This window comes from Diabrotica virgifera, chromosome 9 (assembly GCF_917563875.1).
Source record: "Diabrotica virgifera virgifera chromosome 9, PGI_DIABVI_V3a".
Classification (NCBI taxonomy): Eukaryota; Metazoa; Arthropoda; class Insecta; order Coleoptera; family Chrysomelidae; genus Diabrotica; species Diabrotica virgifera.
In genome coordinates, this window is record NC_065451.1 from 180,270,435 (window position 1) to 180,293,690 (window position 23,256).

A 23,256-nucleotide genomic window follows, 5' to 3' on the forward strand; every position below is an offset into this window, starting at 1 on the left:
TGTTAATTTTGTATCTTCGCCGCCATCAGTAGCTGCCTGATTCAGGTGCCTGATTTTAGTGTTGAAATTGTCAAGTGGTGTCAAGTGATTATGAAATTATCGGCAAATTTTGACTCACAGACCGATATCGAACGTGACATACTCGATGGACAAAATATTTATATTAACGAAAAACGTGCGAACAAGTGCTGACAATTTAGTATTTCAATTTTCAGGAGTAAAAGGTGAAGCTAGGTACAAGAAAACAGCAGTGGAAAAATTTAGCTTGTTTTTCACAAATGAGATGTTATATAATTTTTTGTATTTTCTTTGGTCTTTTGCTAATATTAAGAGGCTGAATATATTCAGGATTGTAAACACAATCCTACGCTTGAAAGTGTGCCAATGGAAACATTTTTTATGTCGGTCTCTGACACCGATGTTAGCTTTAGAGGTAACATAGACGGGGCGGCGTACGTCGACTGAACCCCCGCTGAGATGTCGATAGCGACGCATCCCTTACTATATTGTGATGCTGTGACACACACCACACGCTCTTAACATTTTCTATGCAGCGACTTTCTATCGACATATCCTGGGATCCATCCACCGCCAATCGGTTTTATGACTTCGACGGCATATCATAAATGCGTGTATCGTGGTGCATCACAGACGACTGGGCGGTTCTTTGGCGTTTCTTGTTGTGGGTGTTGCCAAATCTTGTTTAATGATGGAAATTACAGACTCGAACCATATTTTTACTTGAATTCTTTACTCCCATATCAAATTATTTTTATATGGGACTCATCGTATTTTTATTTTTTTTTATCTTATAGCTTAAAGGGCGACTTAATTAGGTACATTTTTATCTGAAAAAAAAGTAATCTACTAAATAAATTATTTTTCAAACTCTTTGAAACTAATTTCACAAACAGTCAAAGAGAATTATCAAATCTGTAACCATTGACCAGTTTGACTTGACTTGAGTTATTTGTCAGAAGGATTGACTTTAATAAAAATAAAATTATTGACTCCGTAAAAATAAAGATAATAAACGCAGTTATTTTACCCTATGTATTATGCTCTACAGGCCTTGTATTTACAATTTTACATAATACAGTTTATACTACTAACTTATTATATACTTTTATTTGATGTATATTATGTAAACATTACTGAACTATGATTCTCCTATTTTTCGCCTTCTCTTTCCAGTGTATAATTTCCATTGATACTATTATATTCCTGAAACTTTCTTGCAGTCTTTTTCTTGGTCTACCTCGTCCTTTAGTCCCAACTGGTCTTCTTAGCAGTACCATGTTTGACATTCTTTCCTTATCCATCCCCTCGACATGACCTGCCCACCTGATTCTTGATGACTTTGTGTATCTTATTATACTTGGTCCCTTGTAAAGCATCCTTAATTCTTGATTGGTGCTTCTATGCCAGCCGTCTTCTGTATCTGTATTATTTCTTCTTTTCCCTGAAAATAGCTCTAAATACGTTCCGTTCTCAACTCTCTATCATTTCTTCTTCTGTTTTATTTAGCACCCATGTCTCACATCCGTAGGTGACTGTTGCTCTTATTACGGTTTTGTATATTCTGGTTTTCGTCTTTCTCGATACGTACTTTGACTTTATTCTGAATAATTTTTTTAATATTAATTTGTGAAACATCACTATTTCCCAATTAATGGGTTGACAGCCTCTTAGCGTTATAAACAGTTTTTCCTATGTGATATGCTTTCCCTCATAACCATAACGGTGTTATTTCTTGAACATTACTCTTTATACTTACTAAGAACTCCTGAAAAGATTTTTTAGACATTCTTGTATAATTAAAAAACTTCTCTGGGCCTCTATTATATTAATTTCATTATATAATGTGTAAACCATCCCTTATAATTTCGTTCCTTTATGATGGGATGTATCCAATATCTGCGTTTCTTTTTTTCTTTAATCTAAGATAAAATAAACTTGTATTTATTACAAAAGACAAATCGTCATAACTTTTAGACATCGTATCGTACAGCAGCTAACACGCTACTAAATTTGGCAATAACGAAATACAAATACTTTAAATCGTAGCATAGCTGCCGCTGTTATACCGCGCCATGTGTTTTACGCTGCCTCGACGTCGAATCGACGTTCGCCGCCTGGTGTGTCCTTGTCCTTAATGTTCAGAAAACATATGTTAGTTGCGGAAGGTTAAAAAAGTTACAGCTCTTTGAAGTTACCAAATGAAAATTAATTTTTTCGAATATATCGAAAATTGTGAGATTTTATATTGAAAATAGACTATGTAGTATCACAAATTAAACTGCAATATAAATGTGACGTTGTAACTTATTGGGTATTGAATATTGATTCAAAAAACTTAAAACCGGTTTTTTGGAATAACCGGTTTATTTTGGTCAGTTATAAACGCCCGGTTAAACCGTAAGGTAAAAAACCGGTTTAACCGAAAACCTGTATTTTGTCAACAACCGCCATCTCTAAATCTAAGAAGAGGATTTCATATTGTATTTTAAATATTTAAAAAAAATTCTTTGAAGTATTAGTTATACGAAATTAATTCCAGTAATCAATACACTAATATGACTATAATATTCTTTGTTTTGTAAATTACAGATTGATTTTAGATATTGATATGTGAAACATTTGTTGTCTGTAAACAAATGCTAATTTATTTACAATTGGATATCTTGATCTGCATGAATTTTATCAGAATATTAATAAGATGTAATCAAAGTAGAATAATAGTTTTTTTATTCTCATACTTTAATATATCAATTAAAATTTCAATACCTATATCATATTGGGTTTCATGATCATAAAGATTTTCATTATAATTATTTATATATTAGTTCATATTTTTATTAGTAGGGGAGCGAAGTATGCTAAATGTGTAGTCACTCGAGCGCTTTGGGGATATATTGGGTTGGGAAGAGTAGGTCCTAAAACCAAAAAAAGTCAAAAGTTTTCCATTTTAGTGGGTATTTATTTGACACCAGCTGAAATAAATATACGAGCCAAAAGAACGTCAGAAAAGTTACTCGCAGAAAAATCGCAATAAACTTACGAAAAGCTGTTTTCGCAAGGAGAATTGATAATAAGATAAATATTACATCCACTGTAAATAACGTACATGATAGAAAAAATTATGTAAACTATAATCCTTATTAAAGAGAATATCCGAAGGGTATACAGCGAGAAAGGCCAAGACATTGTCCACGAAATCAATCAAGCAATTTACTGTAGAAGCCCCTATTTACTAACAAAACTGAACAAAATGATGTCTATAAGTTTAACTCAACTCCTTTAGTAACGATGAGAAATACAAAAATACACTATCATCTCACTCCTAGCGGAGTGATTGCAGCCCTATTTGGGCTCTTCCTATTCGTTTGTCATTAACATTTTGGATTTACAATTGGTTTTCAGTGCCGGATTAACCATTAGGCAAAGTAGGCAGTTGCCTAGGGGCCTTGGCCCCAAAGGGATCCTAGTAGGGCCCAAAACGAAAAAAAAAAAGAATGTGTGTGTACTTTGTACGCACGTAAGAAGTTATACTTCTATTATGTGATTTCTTAAAAATAAATATACTTTAAACAGTTTGTTTTAATTTTTTTAACACCAAACTAATTTTGTGCTTACCGCGTTCAAAAAAATAAAAAAAAGTATAGGATTGCTCCGGATTCGAACTTAAGACCTCTCGATCTCTAGCCGAATGCTATACCAAATACGCTACGAGGACTGTGTCTTTGTATCGGTTCGGACGTACCTAATGACAATTCACGGTAACAAACAGACAAGGTGAAGTATAATAAATATACAATAAAATGTTTTAATAATACTCATCTTACTCCTGAGGAAGACAAATCCAAAGACACAAAAATTATAATAAAGATATTTACTAAAAACACTAATATATTCTTTTCACACCTTTTCTTGTACTGATATATTTATACATAACTTGAAAGATTTAGCAACTAAACGCCATACTGTCTGTGTGCGCATGTGCGTAGTATTATGAAATTTTACTCTCAATCGCACCTAAAGAAGTATAACTTCAATAATAATTAGAATTAAATAAAAACTATAAATCATATTATATGTTATATGTTGAAAAATTCAAATATCGCGCAATACCATAAACTTGGTTTCACACGGAAATCCACAGCTAGTGAAGCTGCAACCAATGAAAATGCACGTGATGAAATAGAAATAGCTGAAGGAAACATAGCTTCCATAACTGAAGAAGATGAAAAACATGCAATGACAGTTATATTCTAGTTATCCAGTTAGTTCCAATGACTAGAGAATCATATTATATTATGTTATATGTTGAAAAATTCAAATATCGCGCGATACCATAAACTTGGTTTCACACGGAAATCCACAGCTAGTGAAGCTGCAACCAATGAAAATGCACGTGATGAAATAGAAATAGCTGAAGGAAACATAGCTTCCGTAACTGAAGAAGATGCAAAACATACAATGACAGTTATATTCGAGTTCAAAAAAAGAACCAGAAACCGTAACTAAGTTAGAAATTGAAGTTAAAGGTAAATTGGGCCCAGAATTCGGAAACGACATAGGATTATGGAATACCATAACTGAAGAAAAAAAATCTTGATGGAAGTTTCTCAGCACCAAAAAAAAATTTTGAGTACATTACAAGATTTTTACACAATCTATGGTTTTTCGAAAATATATCAGTGTAACAAAACTTAAAAGAGATTGGCTAACGTACTCTTCTTCAAATGGAAATGTATACTGCTCTCCATATATACTTTTTGGAGAACATGGCGAACGTTTGACGAACACTCATCGACAGGCAGCGCCTTTATGGTCAAATTGACAGCTCTTTGGAAATTGAATTTAATCAAGATCAAGAACGAGATTACTGGATTCAAATTCTGAAAAGAGTAGTCTCTGTAGTTAAGTTTTTATCTTCTCACGGATTAGCGTTTAGAAGTGATACAGACATCCTTCGTTCACAAAATAATGGGAACTACTTAGACATTTTAGAGCTATGTACTCGCAGAATACGATCCTCTTTAAGCTCTCATTTAGCTAAGTATAGCGATAACGGTACTGGAAAGCCTTCTTTCTAGCTCTAAGATCAGAATAGCCATGATGATTGCCAACCTCCGTCGTGGAGATGGCACGTGAAGAAGAAGAAAGCCTTCTTACTTATCTCCAAAGATCTGGGAAGAAATAATAGAGGTAATGGGAAAACACGTTTTGAATAAAAATGTTAAAGACATTGAGGAAGCCAAATACTACTCCTTGAGTGTCAACTCAATTTCAGATTTGTCTCATATTGACCAGTTGACTATATTTTTATTAAGATATGTAAATCCAACTGATGGTAAAGTGTATGAGGGTTTTCTCATAGACATACCCATAAGTAGCCACACTGGAGAAAATCTTTATTTTGCTATTTTAACCGTTTAAAACGACTGTTGCATTGATGTAAACGACATGAGGGGACAATCATTCAACAGACATGTCAGTCAAATATAATAGTATCCAGTGCTCATTTATGTCAGATTAACAAACTTGCAATTTACATTCCTTGTGCCGCACACTCGTTTAAAATAATTTAGTTGGAGTAAGTGCTGCTGAAAGTTGTGTTGAAGCGTATGAAGCATTTTGGCTCGCAATTTTTTCGTCCAGCATGGATTTATTTGAAATTTTCACAGAAGGTAGGGAATAGTCCAAGGATCATTTTCTTTATCATGCCGCTGTACGCTAAAACCTTGGGGGTGGTTGCCACCCCATCTCGGGGGCGGGAATTTTTTTATTACATTTTAACTATGTAAATCGATGTAAAAAGTTATTATAAGAAAAAAATGTTTTTTACATTTTCTTCGTAAAACTAATATTTTTCGAGTTATTCGCGCTTGAAAGTAACAGTTTTCGATAAAAAAAAATCGACTTTTTTAGAGGGTTTTTGAGAATACCTCGAAAAATATGCATTTAATAAAAAAACTGTAATTATCAAAATTGTATCTTTTAGTAACACAAACCAAATTCTTTTTCTATAATATCGCTAAGACCAATACAAACCGAGATACGGCATGTTAAAGGTTAGCTTTCTCATTCAAATGCATAATTTGAAACATTCAAAGTAAAATAACGGAAAAACTTTGCATTTTTTGAGGAAAACTTAAATATTTTTTTTCAAGCATACAATTAGGCCTTTCAAAAAAAAATAAAAAGTTTCTAGTCTGAAAAGTAAGCGACTTATGATCAAAAAAAGGTCGGTACCTGCTTTTTTCTATGAAAAAAATCAGTGAAAACAACCACCTAACTACCCTCTTGATTAAAAATTGGTCTTCACCTTTCTGTAATTCCTTTTATATTTGTACTATCAATACACCCAAGAAGTTTGACCTATTTAAAAGGCCTAATTTTAGAAAAATTGGAGTTTAAAGAAAAAACAATTTTTTGGAATTTCCCATTTTTTACCTTTAACTTCACAATATTTCCGAAAATACTGGAGATACGAAAAAAATGATAAATTACCAAATTGTAGCTTCTTTAATAACTAAAACTCCCTTGTGCATAGATTTTCATTACAGTGAACAGTTAGCGAGATATAGCTGTTTAAAACCTCTATTTACGAGAAAACACCCCCTTATTCGAGTCCTTTAAACCCACCCTAATTAAAAACTGAGGGATCTAACGGAATTTAGTTTACACATTCTTATAACTCTTCAAAAATCCTACAAAGTGATTCTTAAAAAATCTTTTCACCGCCAAAAATGAAGGAGCTATGTTTATAAAACGAATTTTTATTTCGTGAAATTCGGATAGTCCGCTTAAGGATAATTTTCAATGTATGTATAATACCACAGAACCGGTTCGTATACTGGAAGATGACTAAAAAACTATTTGTATTCGTATTTGTACATATTTGTAAATTCTTATTTTTGTATAAATAAATGTTTTTGTAATCTACTTTTTTTTCTGTATAGACCTATTAAAATATCTACTTATAAAAACTGTAATGTTATTAAGGGTAGTTTTTAAGGGTTGAAATATTATGATATTATACCCTAAAATATAAAACAATCATTATTTAACCAATCAAAACCAAATTTTACCCATATTAAAGTATACAATGTTTTTATATAATATTTGACAATAAGGGGTTGTTTACACCCCTAAAAATAATCAACGCCTTTAAGAATGATATAGAATATGAAGTACAGGGTGAGATAATCCTAATCCCAAATTTTTATGTAAATCGATGCAAGCCGAAATTATTCTTTTAGGGTAAGTAAATTTGTTATAATAAAAATGTATACCATTTTTATTCAGTTGCAATGCGAAGGCAAAACAATCTTACTTTTCAATTAGAATACGGAGTGCAGTCCAGTCCCTTGAACCGCGATTTTCGGCTCTTATTGGAGCCTTCATCGGAAGGAACGTAGGCACTGTTCTCCATATTTTAACTGATTCGTATCGAGAGGTTTTCCCACCCATTGCAACTGAAGTGATGATAGTAGGTGGCTAGCGCCATCTGGCATTGAAAGACGAAGTAGTTTTCAATCCTAATAGTAAATTATTAATATTGAAAATATTAAAAATATTACTAAAAGATTTTTAAATTGAAAACTTATTGGTACACTTTCCTGGTGACACCTCCAAGACTTCTACAATTTGCAAGTCAAATGGATGCTGCAGTGAAGACGAGAGGGAAGGAATTCTACACTATGCAATTCACATCTCCCGTCTGCAGCTGGTAAAGTTCCAACGGAAAAATGCACCTAGTTACTCTACGGAGTAATACGACTATAAAATAAAAATGTATACCATTTTTATTCAGTTGCAATGCGAAGGTAAAACAATTTTACTTTTCAATTAGAATACGGAGTGCAGTCCATTCCCTTGAACCGCGATTTTCGGCTCTTATTGGAGTCTCATTGGTGCCTACGTTCCTTCCGATGTAGGCTCCAATAAGAGCCGAAAATCGCGGTTAAAAGGGACTGGACTGCCCTCCGTATTCTAATTAAAAAGTAAGATTGTTTTGCCTTCGCATTGCAACTGAATAAAAATGGTATACATTTTTATTTTATAGTCGTATTACTCCGTAGAGTAACTAGGTGCATTTTTCCGTTGGAACTTTACCAGCTGCAGACGGGGGATGTGAATTGCATAGTGTAGAATTCCTTCCCTCTCGTCTTCACTGCAGCATCCATTTGACTTGTAAATTGTAGAAGTCTTGGAGGTGTCACCAGAAAAGTGTACCAATAAGTTTTCAATTTAAAAATATTTTAGTAATATTTTTAATATTTTCAATATTAATAATTTACTATTAGGATTGAAAACTATTTCGTCTTTCAATGCCAGATGGCGCTAGCCACCTACTATCATCACTTCAGTTGCAATGGGTGGGAAAACCTCTCGATACGAATCAGTTAAAATATGGAGAACAGTGCCTACGTTCCTTCCGATGAAGGCTCCAATAAGAGCCGAAAATCGCGGTTCAAGGGACTGGACTGCACTCCGTATTCTAATTGGAAAGTAAGATTGTTTTGCCTTCGCATTGCAACTGAATAAAAATGGTATACATTTTTATTTTATAGTCGTATTACTCCGTAGAGTAACTAGGTGCATTTTTCCGTTGGAACTTTACCAGCTGCAGACGGGGGATGTGAATTGCATAGTGTAGAATTCCTTCCCTCTCGTCTTCACTGCAGCATCCATTTGACTTGCAAATTGTAGAAGTCTTGGAGGTGTCACCAGGAAAGTGTACCAATAAGTTTTCAATTTAAAAATCTTTTAGTAATATTTTTAGTATTTTCAATATTAATAATTTACTATTAGGATTGAAAACTACTTCGTAAATTTTTTATATATAGCTCCAACAAGGGTGGTTTTAAGGGTTGAAATATTATGATAGTATATCTTAAAGCATAAAACATTCATTATGTAACTAATAAGAACTAAATGTTGTCAATATTAAAGTTTAAAATGGTATTTTATAATTTTTTACAACTAGGGATAGTTTTCACCCTTACAAAACCAAAAGCGTACAACGGCTCAGTATAGAAAATGAACTAGAGGGTGTAATGAGCCTAATCCCAAATTTTTGTACAAATCGATGCTGGACGAAAAAATTGCGAGGTTTTGTCATTTTTTCAGCTTTATTTCCTCGACTAAATATCGTATTTTGAGTTTGTTCAGTCCATGTACAACTTTTGCCTGCCTCTACCCACCTTTGGAAAGTTATGATCAAATGCTTACATGAAACTCCACTAAGCGATCCCATTCGCCACGATCTAGTTAATAAAAGAACAAGCAGCATTAGATGAAGTAAAAAGGCTGACGTAACAAGAGCTTTGTCTAAAGGTTACAACGTCTTTAAATCTGCTATGCTGTGCATTCTCTTGCTGAAAACACTAATCAAAAGAATGAAATAGTTCAATAGACTAAGTGTTTGTTGAAAGAAATGTCAAAAAATAAACATTCGTAATGAATGAGTTTTGGCATTTTGGGCAACATTTTAGAACGCACCAACGCTGTCAGTTAATCATTATAGAGAAAAGAGATTTCACTTAAAACTGCAGATGGAGGATGGAGATGGAGGGGTTAACCGAGGTGGTTTTGGAGGGAGAAGGCATTGAGGCCTTAAGGGGCCTCATAGCTTGGGTTGCCTAGGGGACTCAAGATTCTTAATCCGGGACTGTTGGTTGTGTGACTTGGCATCTTCTACAATTTTTCTCCATTCGTTCCTCTATTTGCTTATGGATAGTAGAGTTGCACAAGTTTGACTTGAATGTTTGAACTTGACTTGAGTTTGACTTAATTTCAAGTCAAACTCAAGTCAATCCTTCTGACAAATAATTCAAGTCAAGTCAAACTGGTCAATCGTACAGGTTTGAAAATTCAAACTGTTTGTCAAACTAGTTTGAAAGAGTTTGAAAAATAATTTATTTAGTAGAGATATGTTAGTTGGCAATTAAGATAAGAAAATTAATAATACAATGAGTGCCATATAAAAGTAACTTGATACAGGGAGCGGTTATACTCAAAATATGGTCCTAAAATTCTTGAAAATGATTCCTATAAATACGCTTAGAATTGCTTGCTGGCAAGTTTAGTTTTATCGATATCACTTTTTATATATTTATTTGAGCGTTATTAGATTAAAAAAATAATTCGTTGAATGGTTTTTTTAGCATACCAAGCGTAATCTACTTTAACAAAAATTAATGAAGGAACAACAAAATATTATATTTTTGATAGAGTAGGTTTAATGAATTTTTTGCGACTTTACAATGTTGTTTTAAAGAATTAGTTCACTATTTGTAATTTTATAAGGCTGTTCTTTATTTTTACATAATACAAGTATGCACTTTCAGAGTTGGTCGTATTTGACATACATTGTATTTCAAATACTATTTAAAATACACTAATGTATTTTGTATTTGAAACACCAGACGCGAAAGTATTTTGTATTTCAAATACTCGAAATAGTATTTTGAAAATACTTTAAAATTGAAAAATACACCTTTTGATGTCTTGTAAATCTGTTAGGATGAATCACCTCTTTGCGGCGGTTACTTAAAAATTAGGGGAGTAGGGCTCATAAACCTGATTCCATCAATGTAGTTTATGACTGTGTAGACATTTACTAATAAAGCAATAAAGCTATAAATCACAGCATGAACTAATATTCCTATTATTCACTTCTTGCATTTTCGTCGTCAGAAACATGTGGCTGCTGGCCAGATGATCCGCCCCGCCCCACCCGGCGCTACGAAAGAAAAAATTACAGTGACCGCATAATTAAAATATGGGGTTTTGTCAAAAAAAACTAGAAAGATTGAAAAATCAATTGAAATTTACATTTGGGACCGTTCAAGTATTACGTAACGCAAGTTGGGGGGGGGGGTCAAAAATTGCGTTACGTAATAGTTAAACGCCCATTACAGTGCGTGACGTAGGTGGGGAGAGGGGGTCAAAAATCTTCAAAAATCGCGTTACGTAATACTTGAACGCTCCCTTTCGGAATATAATGAACCTAAGATTAAAAAAAATTTTTAGTCATTTTAGATAAAAAGTCGACGGCGATCAATGTGTTAGAATGTATGTGTAATGTATATGTTACGGTTAATGTGATAAGTCCGGTCTGTATTAATAATAACCGGTCTGTATTAATAATAACCTTAGCAGTTGGTCAATGTGATTAATAATGACTTTATAATTAGATTAACCGGTTATTATTAATACTATCCTAACAGCTCTGGTAAATGTAATAAAAACGCATTTTAGGCTTCGCTACTGTTTATTTATGAAACTTGGTAATAAAGTTAAACACTTAAACAGAACTTATTAATCAAAAAGTTTAACTAGACATGTAATAAGTAAAAACAAACTCGAATTTGGTAATAAAGTTAAACGTCTAAACATAATTTATCAATCAAAAAACCTAACTAGACTTATATTTGGTAACAAAATTAAAACACTTAAACAACATTTATCAACCAAAAAAACCTATTTAACTAGACTTGTATTTGGTAACAAAGTTAAAACACTTAAACAACATTTATCAATAGAAAAACATAACTAGACATTTAATAAGTAAAAACAGTTAAACACTTGAGGGGAAAGGCGCAAAATGTCGCCTGTTAAAATTTTCAATGTGTTTTAAATCTATTCAATTTTTTGGAATAATCAGAAAACTAATAAGTTTTTTTTTTAAATTCAAACGCAGAATGAAAGATTACGTTAGTACCGAGGGCCTCAAGTCCATCAGAATAAAAAATTTCTTTTGAATGAAATATTTGCAATTAAAAATAACTGTTACTTATTAAAATAAACATTATAGAAGTTTTCAGGGACTTTCGGCCCCCTGTAATTATGAAGTCTTTCATTCTGCCTTGAAATTTTTCAAAAATATTTATTAGTTTTCTTAGGATTCGAAAAAAATAAATAAATTTAAAGCACATTGAACATTTTGTCAGGCGACATTTTGCGCCTATGCCCTTAAACAAAATTCAAAAATCCTAACTATACTAAATTTGCAATCAAGATGCAGTAAAAATTTACAAACCAAGACACGTTAAATGCTACTAGGAGCACTCCCGAATCATAATTTACAATGTATAAACTTTGGAAATCATGATTTAGGATCAATCATGATTTAGGATTTACAATGTAAATTATATGGGTACATTGTAAATTATGATTCAGGAGTACTCCTAGTAGCATTTAACGGTCTTGGTTTGTTTATTTCTATTGCATCTTGATTGTAAATTTAGTATAGACATGTAATAAGTAAACCCTCCACCCCACAAGCTTCTAAGAACTTATTGAACATTTATCACGTTTACCGTTTGAATACGGGATTTATTAATAATACCCGGTCAATGTGATTATTTCTGGTATATTTATTACTTTTACCTAGCTATTCGGGTTATATTAATAATAACCGGTAATTATTAATAATTCCCATTTAATCACATTTATAATTAAATTATTTACCTAACATATATAATTAAAAAAAAAACATTTTATTCAAACAAATAAGTTTTTCATTTTCGGTTTTTTGTTTTTAAGGAGGTTAACCTCCAAAAAAGTCTTGATAAAGAACACCAGATTGCAACCTCTTTGTAATAGCGACGGATCTACGGGGAGGGAAAAAGGGGAAATTTCCCCCTAACAAGGTTCAAAATTAAAGAAAAAAATGGTTGAAACATACAAATATATTACCTTACTGAAACTTAAACCACATACAGACAAATTCAACCCAATAAACACGCTAGTTAGAAAAATTATGTCTTTTATGTAGTTTGGGATTATCTTTCTTATGTCTTTTGGTTGGTGTTTCATTGGAAGTTCCCCCCTAAACCAAATTTCCCCTCACAAGGCAAATGTCTAGATCCGCAACTGCTTTGCTTTCTATTGAATAAAATTCGTCAGGAGGTAGGTATTTGTATTTTGAAAGTATTTTCAAAATTCTATTTTGTATTTTGTATTTGAAATACAAGTGCAAGAGTATTTTTGTATTTTGTATTTCAAATACTCATATACAGTATTTTGCCCAACTCTGTGTATTTTGCAATTTTCATTGTTTTGAAATCACCTGCCGCAACATCAAATAAATCAATACCTATATTTATTAATCAGTATCTTAATTAATTCTGCTTCGATTAAAGATTTTTTTCTTTTAATTTATGCAGTGGGAATACCTTCAAAATCAGACTCAATTTGTTCCGGTACTTATTCTGAGCCGAAAAATATTCAGGTTGAGATATTATGTTTTGACAAAGCACACACTTCAACACGAACGTAATAAACAAGCCAAGCATAGACTTCCTAATATGAACTACAAACTAATTTGAGGAGTAGCAGAGTACAGAGTAAGAGTACAGACCTACTCAAATAAGTCAAAACAAAAGTCGGTACGCTCTTATTTAGAATTGGAAATATACACATTGCGCAACATGATATTCAAACTTCAAACTGTTTGAAGAAGTTTGATTTCAAGTCAAACCTAAAGATATCAAATTCAAGTCAAGTCAAACTTTTTTACAAAAGAAGTTTGGTTTTCAAGTCAAGTCAAGTTTGTTGAATAAAATCAAACCAGTTTGACTTGATACATCTCTAATGGATAGCCATTCTCTGACTCACATCTTCTTAAGGTCCTCGACTATCTGGTTCTCCCATCTAGTTTTGGGTCTTCCTCGTGGTCTGCCTGCTACAGGTCTCCCTTTGGTAATTTTCTTGATAACGGCTTCTGGATTTCTCCTTTCTAAATGTCCCATCCATCTGAGTCTCTGTGCCTTGATAAATCTGACGATGTCCTCTCCTTTCAGAAGTTCTCTTACTTCGTGGTTCATGAGTTTTCTAAATTCATTATTACCTAAGTTTAGTGGGCCTGCTATCCTCCCAATTATTTTCCTCTCTAGGATTCTCAATCTTTCTTCCTTTCTTCCTTTCTCTTACTGGTCTAATTGCTGCTTTGTAAAGTTTCTTATCTTTGAAGAAGTTATTGTATTTCAGTAGGTTATGTTTCCTGCCTGGATTCTTTCATTAATTACGATGCTTCTATCATTAGTTCCATTCAGTGGCGGCCGTGAGGTAGTGCCATAGAGCCATGGCACTACCTTGCTAACTATCCATAAACATATTTTTTATCTTCAAAACTTTTTAATTCCTATTAATTTTTTTGTGTGTATTTCTTTTGATCTTCATAAATTATATAAAATATGGCAACTATGGGCGCAATACAATCCCTGCCGACAGCGGAGAGTATTCGACAGGAGAATCTCATTCGGAGGAGAATCTCCTGACTTCGCGCCGAAGTCAGTACTGGCACGAGTAAAGAGAGAAAGATTTTACAATGTAAGTGACAGAGAAAGAGCTATATTGGACTATTAGTATACCTTAACATTAGAATCTCTGTGCCAGGCACGAGGGTATGAAGCCAGGTCTATTTATTTTGAGTTTCTTTAGGTGCTGGTTTTTCGCTTTTATTATGTATATTTTCTGTTAAACTTTTAGTGCATCATGATCAGTATTTTGATAATATTTTGATTATTTATAAAGTTTAATTTATTAATTGACAATAAAGATTAGTATTTTAAAAAATTTTTTGGTGTTTTTTCGCTAGAAAAAAAAAGCTACAAATGTTATAAGGTGTTGTGGAGCTTTCGAGTTAGCTTTAAGAGGTCACGACGAAAAAGAAAATTCAGAAAATAGCGGCATATTTAAGGAGCTGGTCAATTTTAGCGCCGAATTAGACAACGACTTAAAGGTTCATATTATTCAAAGTAACAGATCTTTCAAAGGTCTACCTTCTCCGGACATTTAGTTGCTTCTAATTTATTTATGTCGGAGAAGTTTTCTGTTTATAAGCATCAGTTCTCCGAATCATTTCTTAATGAACCATGGAGACAATTTTAATTTTTAAGCAAAACTCGGTTTAAAACTGAATTAGAAGTAGGTACTGTATTAGCAAGACGAATTAAGTACTACCTCTGGGGCTGTTTCGCTATCGGTTTTATTGTAGAGGGAAGGTTTAAAAAGCACATTTGAAGAAACTATTAAACTTTTAAGTATTTTAGTTATCATTCCTATATCAACATCTGAAGCAGAACGCTGTTTTTCGATGTTTACATCGAAACCTAGTGCTTTAAGTATGCTATCTGCAGAAAAGTATTTTGTAAATTGTATTGATAATTTTAATTATAAAGTCATTGAAAACTTTGCAACCAAAAAATAGAAGAATGAACTTCATATATCGTAAACTTTAAAAGTGACATTACAAAAATTTGTGCATGTGTGTGAATAATGAAATAGTATTATTTTTATAAATTGGTAAATAGAGACTAAATCGTAATAACAATTTTCAAGCACTATCAGCAGTAAATGCTGGTGGTAGGTTAAGAGGTTTTTATTATTAATTAATTTACGGAACTGTTTTGATCAATGTTGGACAATTGCTTGGCACCTCAGATCAATAAACTTAAGATATGTACATCAGATAAAAGTATCCGCGCATATTTTTTTTTTAGTTTTTGTTGTCAGTATACCTTTTTTTGACAATATCGTGAATCCGTCACTAAAAATTTTGGCGGCTGCCGAGTTGTGGCACTACCTTCTTAAAGTGGTACGAGCTGCCACTGGTTCCATTAACTGAAACCCCAAGATATTTAAAGTGTTCTATCTTTTGAAATTCATATTCACCAATATTTAAACTTGTCACATTAACTTAATTTTTTCTTGAGCATATTAGGTATTTTGTTTGGTTTTGATGTATTTCTAAACCCTTTTTGGATGCTTCCTTGCATAACTTCATAAATTCTTCCTTTGAACTATTTAGGTTTCTGCTAATTAATGATATGTCGTCAGCATGGCCACAAGTTGCGACGTCGATGTTATAATTGTACCTTTTATTTCTGTAGCTCTTATTTTTCCTTCTATGGCGACATTAAATGATGATGTCGATAGAGAGACGCCTTGTCGTACTCCACTTACCATTTCTATATTTTTGGTGATTCCGTTATCTGTTATTATTGCTGCAGTCGATCCTTCCATTGTCATTTTCGTAAGCTTTATAACTTTCATTGTATATCTAGGTTTTTCATGTCTTCTATTAGGTCGAGTCTTGTTAAGCTGTCAAAGGCTTGCTTGAAATCTATGAAAAGGAATTGTAAGTCGATATCATGTTCATAACATTTCTCAATTGACTGTGTGATTATGTGAACTGCGGCTATTGTTGACATTCACTCTCTAAATCCGTGCTGGTAGTCTCCTATTTTAGTTTCAATGTAGTTTGAAAGTTTTTTTCTGATTAATGATGTCAAGATTTTGTAGCAGCTATTTAACAGTGTTACTCCTCTATAGTTGTTGCATTTTGTGGTGTCTCCTTTCTTTAGAATCGGAAATATCCATCCAGTTTTCCATTCTTCGGGCATTCTTTCTTCTTTCCAAATCCTTATATCCACAAAAACACACACGACATGAAACTTTACAAAGGGAAATATTACGAAATTTGCAAAAAAACATAAATATTCGACCACAAAATTGTACAACGCATAAGCTTTTCACGAGTTTTCATCGGAATGGGAAAAGAACATTTCCAAATATTGGACTGAATGAATTTAGTCATCTGGAAAAAGAAATATCCAAATTTTTAAATATAATTCAACAAACTTATTCGACATTATTTACAGGACAACGCTTTCGTCGCATTTCTACGACAATATTAGTAGATTCTGGTGATAATACATCATCACTGATACGTAATGGCGAATGGAAATCAACATCCTAGTCCAATCAACACTAATCAACAGATTTACTTGAAAATTTGGATTTCGGTAGTAATTATAACCTTTGTCAAAATCTACCCTATGCCGAACTGCGCTTTTGCCCTGGTGGTGAAAACAACCCCATCTAGGGGATGAAAATTTTTTAATCAAAATAACTATGGAAATCGATTAAGTGACCAATTCTGAGTAAATTTTGTTCTATAATTTTTTTTTTCAAAATTGACACTTTTCAAGTTATTTGAGATTGAAACTATGCATTTTTCATTGAAAAAACTCACGTTTTGTAACCGTTTTTCATTAATAAATCAAAAAAGTTTAATTCTAGAGAAAAAATCATTAGGAAAAAAATTGTATATTAAACAAGCTGAAAATGCGAGCATTGTCATAACGAAAACTTTGTATATTTACGTATTTTAATTCATAATATGGAAAATTTCTATTATGAAAAGTAGTTCGTATAGAACTCGTATAAAATTAATAAAATGTTATACAAGGTGTCCCAAAAGTAGTGGAACGGTCGAATATTTCGCGAACTGAACATCGGATCGAAAAACTGAAAATCTCAAATGGAAACCCCTAGATTTTCTTGCAGATTTGGATTCATTACGTAAAAGTAAGCAACTTTTATTCAAGACATTTTTTCGAACTGTGCATAGATGGTGCTATAATTGGGAAAAACTATTTATCCTGATACCATGGGTAAATTATAGAAACGGTCTCATATCTCGAGAAATACACTTCCAAATGAGAAACCAAACAAATTTTTTTAATACTTTTCGAAAACCTATCGAATAACACTAAACATGACCCTCCCCCACCCCCTGGAGGTGGGGTGGGGGTAACTTTAAAATATTAAATAGCAACCCCCACTTTATATTACAGATTCGGATTTGTCATGAAAAACTAAGCAACATTTATTCGAAACATTTTTTAGAATTGTTGATAGATGGCGGTTTAATAAATTGGAAAAATACGATTTATTAGCGCCATCATCAGTATTTTTAAAAAATATTTCGAATAAATGTTGCTTAATTTTTCATGACGAATTCGAATCTGCAATAAAAAGTGGGGATTGCTATTTAAGATTTTAAAGTTACCCCCACCCCACCTCCAGGGGGTGGGTTGGAGGGTCACGTTTAGTGTTTATCGATAGGTTTTCGAAAAATATTAAAAACCTGTTTTTTGGTTTCTTATTTGGAAGTGTATTTCTCGAGATATTAGACCGTTTCTATAATTTACCTATCGTATCAGGATAAACCGTTTTTTCCAATTATAGCGCCATCTATCCACAGTTCGAAAAAATGTCTTGCATAAAAGTTGCTTACTTTTACGTAACGAATGCAAATCTGCAAGAAAAACTAGGGGTTTCTATTTAAGATTTTAAAGTTACCCCCCACCCCATCTCCAGGGGGTGTAGTGGGAGTTGGTGTTTGGTGTCATTGGATAGATTTTTGAAAATGATTGAACACGTATTTTTCAGTTTTTTGACTTTTTTTGAATTTTGCAAATTCGACAAAAAAATAATTTCTAAATAGTTAATAATTATTACTAAATAATTAGTAATTTCGCCAATTTCGGCAAAATTCTCAGAAAACAAAAAAATTACCTTCTACAATCACTAGCCAGTTGTGTCGAGTTTAGGGAACGACTAGGTATACATAATATTTTAATTTTATAGCAAATGGAACAGTCCATTTATCATAAAGGGGAGGCCGTATTTATACTGGTATAAACCTTTTTAAAACTGTTAATAAATTATTGCTTTTAAAATATTTATACCCAAATTGTATTTTTGAACATCTTATTTATTTTATATAATAATTAAATTCACTATCAAATGTCATTGATGTTTTATTAATTCTTAAGTTAAAATTTAGTTTGACATTCACGAAGTGTCAAACTCAAATGTAAATAACCGTAAATAACCTATGCTTGGCAAATCGAGATTTAAAAAAAAGTAGCCTACTTCCTAATCAACCATTTGAGCTGACGTTTAGTGTGTCTGTAGGAGATAACCGGATTGTGACGTCACATTTTATACTTTGAGGACAATTAGCTCGAAGACGGTTAGATATATCGAAATGCCGTTTTTAGATTTGGATTCAGAAGGCAAAACTACATAAAAATCCATCGATACACCTGCTCTAAGTATTGCAGGAGCGGCAATGCAATAACACACAGACTTTTGCAAATTTATAAACGAAAAGTTTTCGTTGAAAAACAAAGAGATTCGCGTCTGAAAGACCTATGTAAACCCATTAACGACTGAGTTGACTGATGGTTATTTTCGAAGAACATCGAAATGGAGAACCTTTAATCTCAAATAACTCGAATATGTGGTACAATTTATTTTTTGGAAAAATTTAAGAAAAGTTCATTAAAATATGTTTTAAACAAGCTCTAACAAAGTTTTTTGCGTAAGAACTGGAATCATAACAGGAACTAATTGCTTGCCACTTGAAATTAACTTTATTTGGATATAATTGATACGATCCATGTGATTTGACCGGATTGGAATGCTTAGTTTAGAAAAAACACTTGAATAAATCGACAATTCCATTTTTCAAGTTTTAAAAAAAGTGAATTTTTCTTAAGTAAATCAAAAATTATTCATAATATGAAAACATGTTTCAAATATTAATTGTAGAATTTCTGTTACTGAAAATTATTGTGATTGTTTTTTTGTTTTTTGTCATGTATACTTTTAGGTTTATTACAGAAAAATGCACTTTTTTTTTTAAATTATAATAATGCCATTTTCGATTTTATCAATTATTTTTTCTAAACTAAGCATTACAAACCGGTCGAGTCACATGGATCGTATCAAATATACCTAAATAAAATTAATTTCAAGTGGGAAGCTATTCATTTCTATTAGGATTGCAACGACGAGGATTTAATTTTTACATTTCAAAAAGAAAAAAGCAGAGAGCGACTTTATTTTCGTCATAAGTCAGTCAGTTCTTATGCTAAAAACTATTGGCAGAGCTTATTTGAAAGACTTTTTAATGAGCTTTAAAATATATCTCCTAAGTTTTCCCAAAAAATTGCACCACATTCGAATTATTTGAGATCGAAGGTTCTCCATTTCGAAGTTCTTCGAAAATAACAATCCTTTAAAAAGCAATACCTCAGTCTTTATTGGATTTACGTCTTTCCGACACTAATCTCTTTGTTTTTTAATTAGCCACTACTTACTACTTATATTACTATAATCGTGGAGGGGCAGTGCCTATCTCGGCCCAAGAAACAGGTCTTTTAAAAATGTCCCAAGTCGGGGCAAAGATTAAAACTGCCCGATATAAAATATACCCAGCTCGGCCCATGAGATATTAATTGTTACATCTCAATGGAAAAAAACACATTTATAGAATAACTTTATTAAATAGATATATAATTATACATAGTCCAATAAAAATAAAAGCTAATATCAAAAATTATAATAATTTGATAATATTTTAACATATTCTAGTTGCGCTAACATATGGTTGTTGTATTCATTAACTTTTGTGTTAAAATCATGGCGCTTTTTTGAATGTATATTTATAAATTTATGGGGTGTATTTATACTGTTACACTTAACATGACCTTCAGCTTGTATATTTAAAGTTGAATTTAAAAATATAAATAATGAAGGATGAGTTTGATACATTGAATTATTGAAATGGGAATGGAAAGATTCACTTACTTAAAGATGTCATTTAGATTTTGCCTGGATACTGAACTAGTAGTTAATTGAAAGATACATTAATTACACTACGAGGTGTCGACCGAATAACATGCTTTTTAAAACATAGTACAAAAACAGTGACATTAGTGTATCTTCAACTAGAAATAATTGTTTTTGACTACATGAGCAGTGGCGTAGCAGATACCCAAACAGTATATTTTCCCTAATCTATAATTCCAAGATAACTTTGTGGGCCGAGATGGGAATACACCCTAATACCTACCTGTTAATATTCGAGCCGAGCTGGGGGGGTTTTTAAAATGTACCTGGGGTATCATAAAGTATTAAGGGATTATAGTGGGCCAAAATGGGAATACCCCTCGTGGAGTATATTGTCCACCACCGGAAATAAAAAATAATAAACTGTAAATAATAATCTAAAACCAATCAACCAACTATCCAACTAAAACCAACCTATCACATTCCAGTGATAGGTTAGATAGACAAACAAAGTTAAAAATTAAATTTTTAAATATACTTGCAGTAGAATTCTTATATCTGGCGTACAAAAGACGCCAGCGCGTGTAGTTAAAGGTTAAAAGTAATCCTTCAGCGGATTCATAACACGTATGAAGAGATCAGGGAAGACATTTACTTTGGTTTCAAAGCCGGTTTAGGAACGAGAGGAACCTCTCTGCATGCAGGTATTGGTCAGAAATGCTATAACCAGAGGAAGGATATTTTCATTTACTTTATCGATTACCAAAAAAATTTTGACAATATTACAGGCGATAAAGTAAACTGGTCTTGATAGAAAAGATATGGGGATGAACCAACAGCTGTTTTAGAACCAAAAAGCAGAATTAACCCGCGAGTAGTCGCGCGGTGAGATAGAATCTCAATTTTTATCCTTTTTCGCGATAACTTGATGAAAAATTTTGCAATTTTGAAAAAATTTCGTAAGTAACTCAAGGAAGGGTGTAGTAATGCGTAGGAATTTTTTTTCTTCTTCTTCTTCTTTTTGTGGAATTTATGGCTTTGGGGAGAGCCAATTAGCTTTAACCCGCGAGTAGTCGCGCCGTTAGATAGAATCTCACATTTAATCCTTTTTCGTAATACAGTAAAACCTGTCAGTAACGGCCACTTAAAATGAAAGAACTATTGGCCGATATAGAAAGGTGGCCGCTATTGCCAGTTTTTGTAGTCTACATATAATTGGTTTGGGAAATTTTTAAACTGGCCGTTAGGACAGGTGGCCGATGTTGGCAGGTGGCCGTTAACACAGGTTTTACTGCACAGTAAAATTTGTCAGTAACGGCCACTAAAAATGAAAGAACTATTGGCCGATATAGAAAGGTGGACGGTATTGCCAGTTTTTGTAGTCTACATATAATTGGTTTGGGAGCGTTCAAGTATTACGTAACGTGATTTTTGAAGATTTTTAACCCCCCCCCCCCCCTTCGTAACGCACTCTTATGGGAGTTTAACTATTGCGTAACGCAATTTTTGTAGATTTTTTACCCCCGCCCCCCCAACCTGCGTTACGTAATACTTGAATGGTCCCTTTGGGAAATTTTTAAACTGGCCGTTAGGACAGGTGGCCGATGTTGGCAGGTGGCCGTTAACACAGGTTTTTTTAATAAAATTGTTAGAAATATATATTTTCAATATAAAAAGTAGATAAAAATAGTACAAAATAAAAATTTGTTTTAAATTCGTATTTTGAGATAAAATCTCACACGCGACTATCGACGTTACAGAAGTGAGCGCGACTATTCCCGGGTTAAGGATCTCCAATAGTCTATACAGGGTGAGTCATGAGGAACTGTACATACTCCTACCTCGTATAGAGGCCCCTATGGGGAATAACAAATGACCATTAAAAAGTGTCTGCTCCCCTTGTTTAATAATATACAAGGCGAGTTTCGCATTTTGACAGAAATTTATATTCGTCATAATTTTTGAACTGTCAGATCGATGTGTCTCTTATTTTGGTCAATCGTTACACTATTACCACCTAATCAGCTGATTTATTCAAACTAGAAAAAAATCAGGTCCGGCTTTAAAAAATTATTTCGTTTGGGTCTTAGAAAAAATTTCACCTTGTATACGCTTTTTGAAAACTCTAATATGAATTTTACAAATTAGACAAATAGGCAATTAAAATGGCATATTTTTTTTTCTCACACGATTACTTAATTTTTAATAAAAAAATCAAATTTTACTATGAATTAAAAATTTGGTAAAGTGAACAATAGATTAAAAAAAAACTTTTATTACAAAAATTAATTTTTTTTAACAAATATTTGATTTATGTTACCACCCAATCAACTGATTTATTCAAACTAGAAAAAAATCAGGTCCGGCTTTAAAAAATTAGTTCGTTCACCCTGTTTCACCCCAATTTCACCCTGTTTACGCTTTTTGGAAACTTTAATATGAATTTTACAAATAAGACAAAGAAGGTATTAAAATGGCATATTCATTTTTCCCCACATGATTACTTAATTTTTTTATAAAAAAATCAAATTTGACTATGAATAATAATTAATAGTTTGGTAAAGTGAACTATAGATTAAAAAAAAATACTTTTATTACAAAAATTAATTTTTTTTAAACAAATATTTAATTTATGTTACCACCCAATCAACTGATTTATTCAAACTAGAAAAAAATCAGGCCCGGATTTAAAAAATTATTTCGTTTTGGTCTTTGAAAAAATTTCACCCTGTATACGCTTTTTGAAAACTCTAATATGAATTTTACAAATTAGACAAATAGGTAATTAAAATGGCATATTTATTTTTT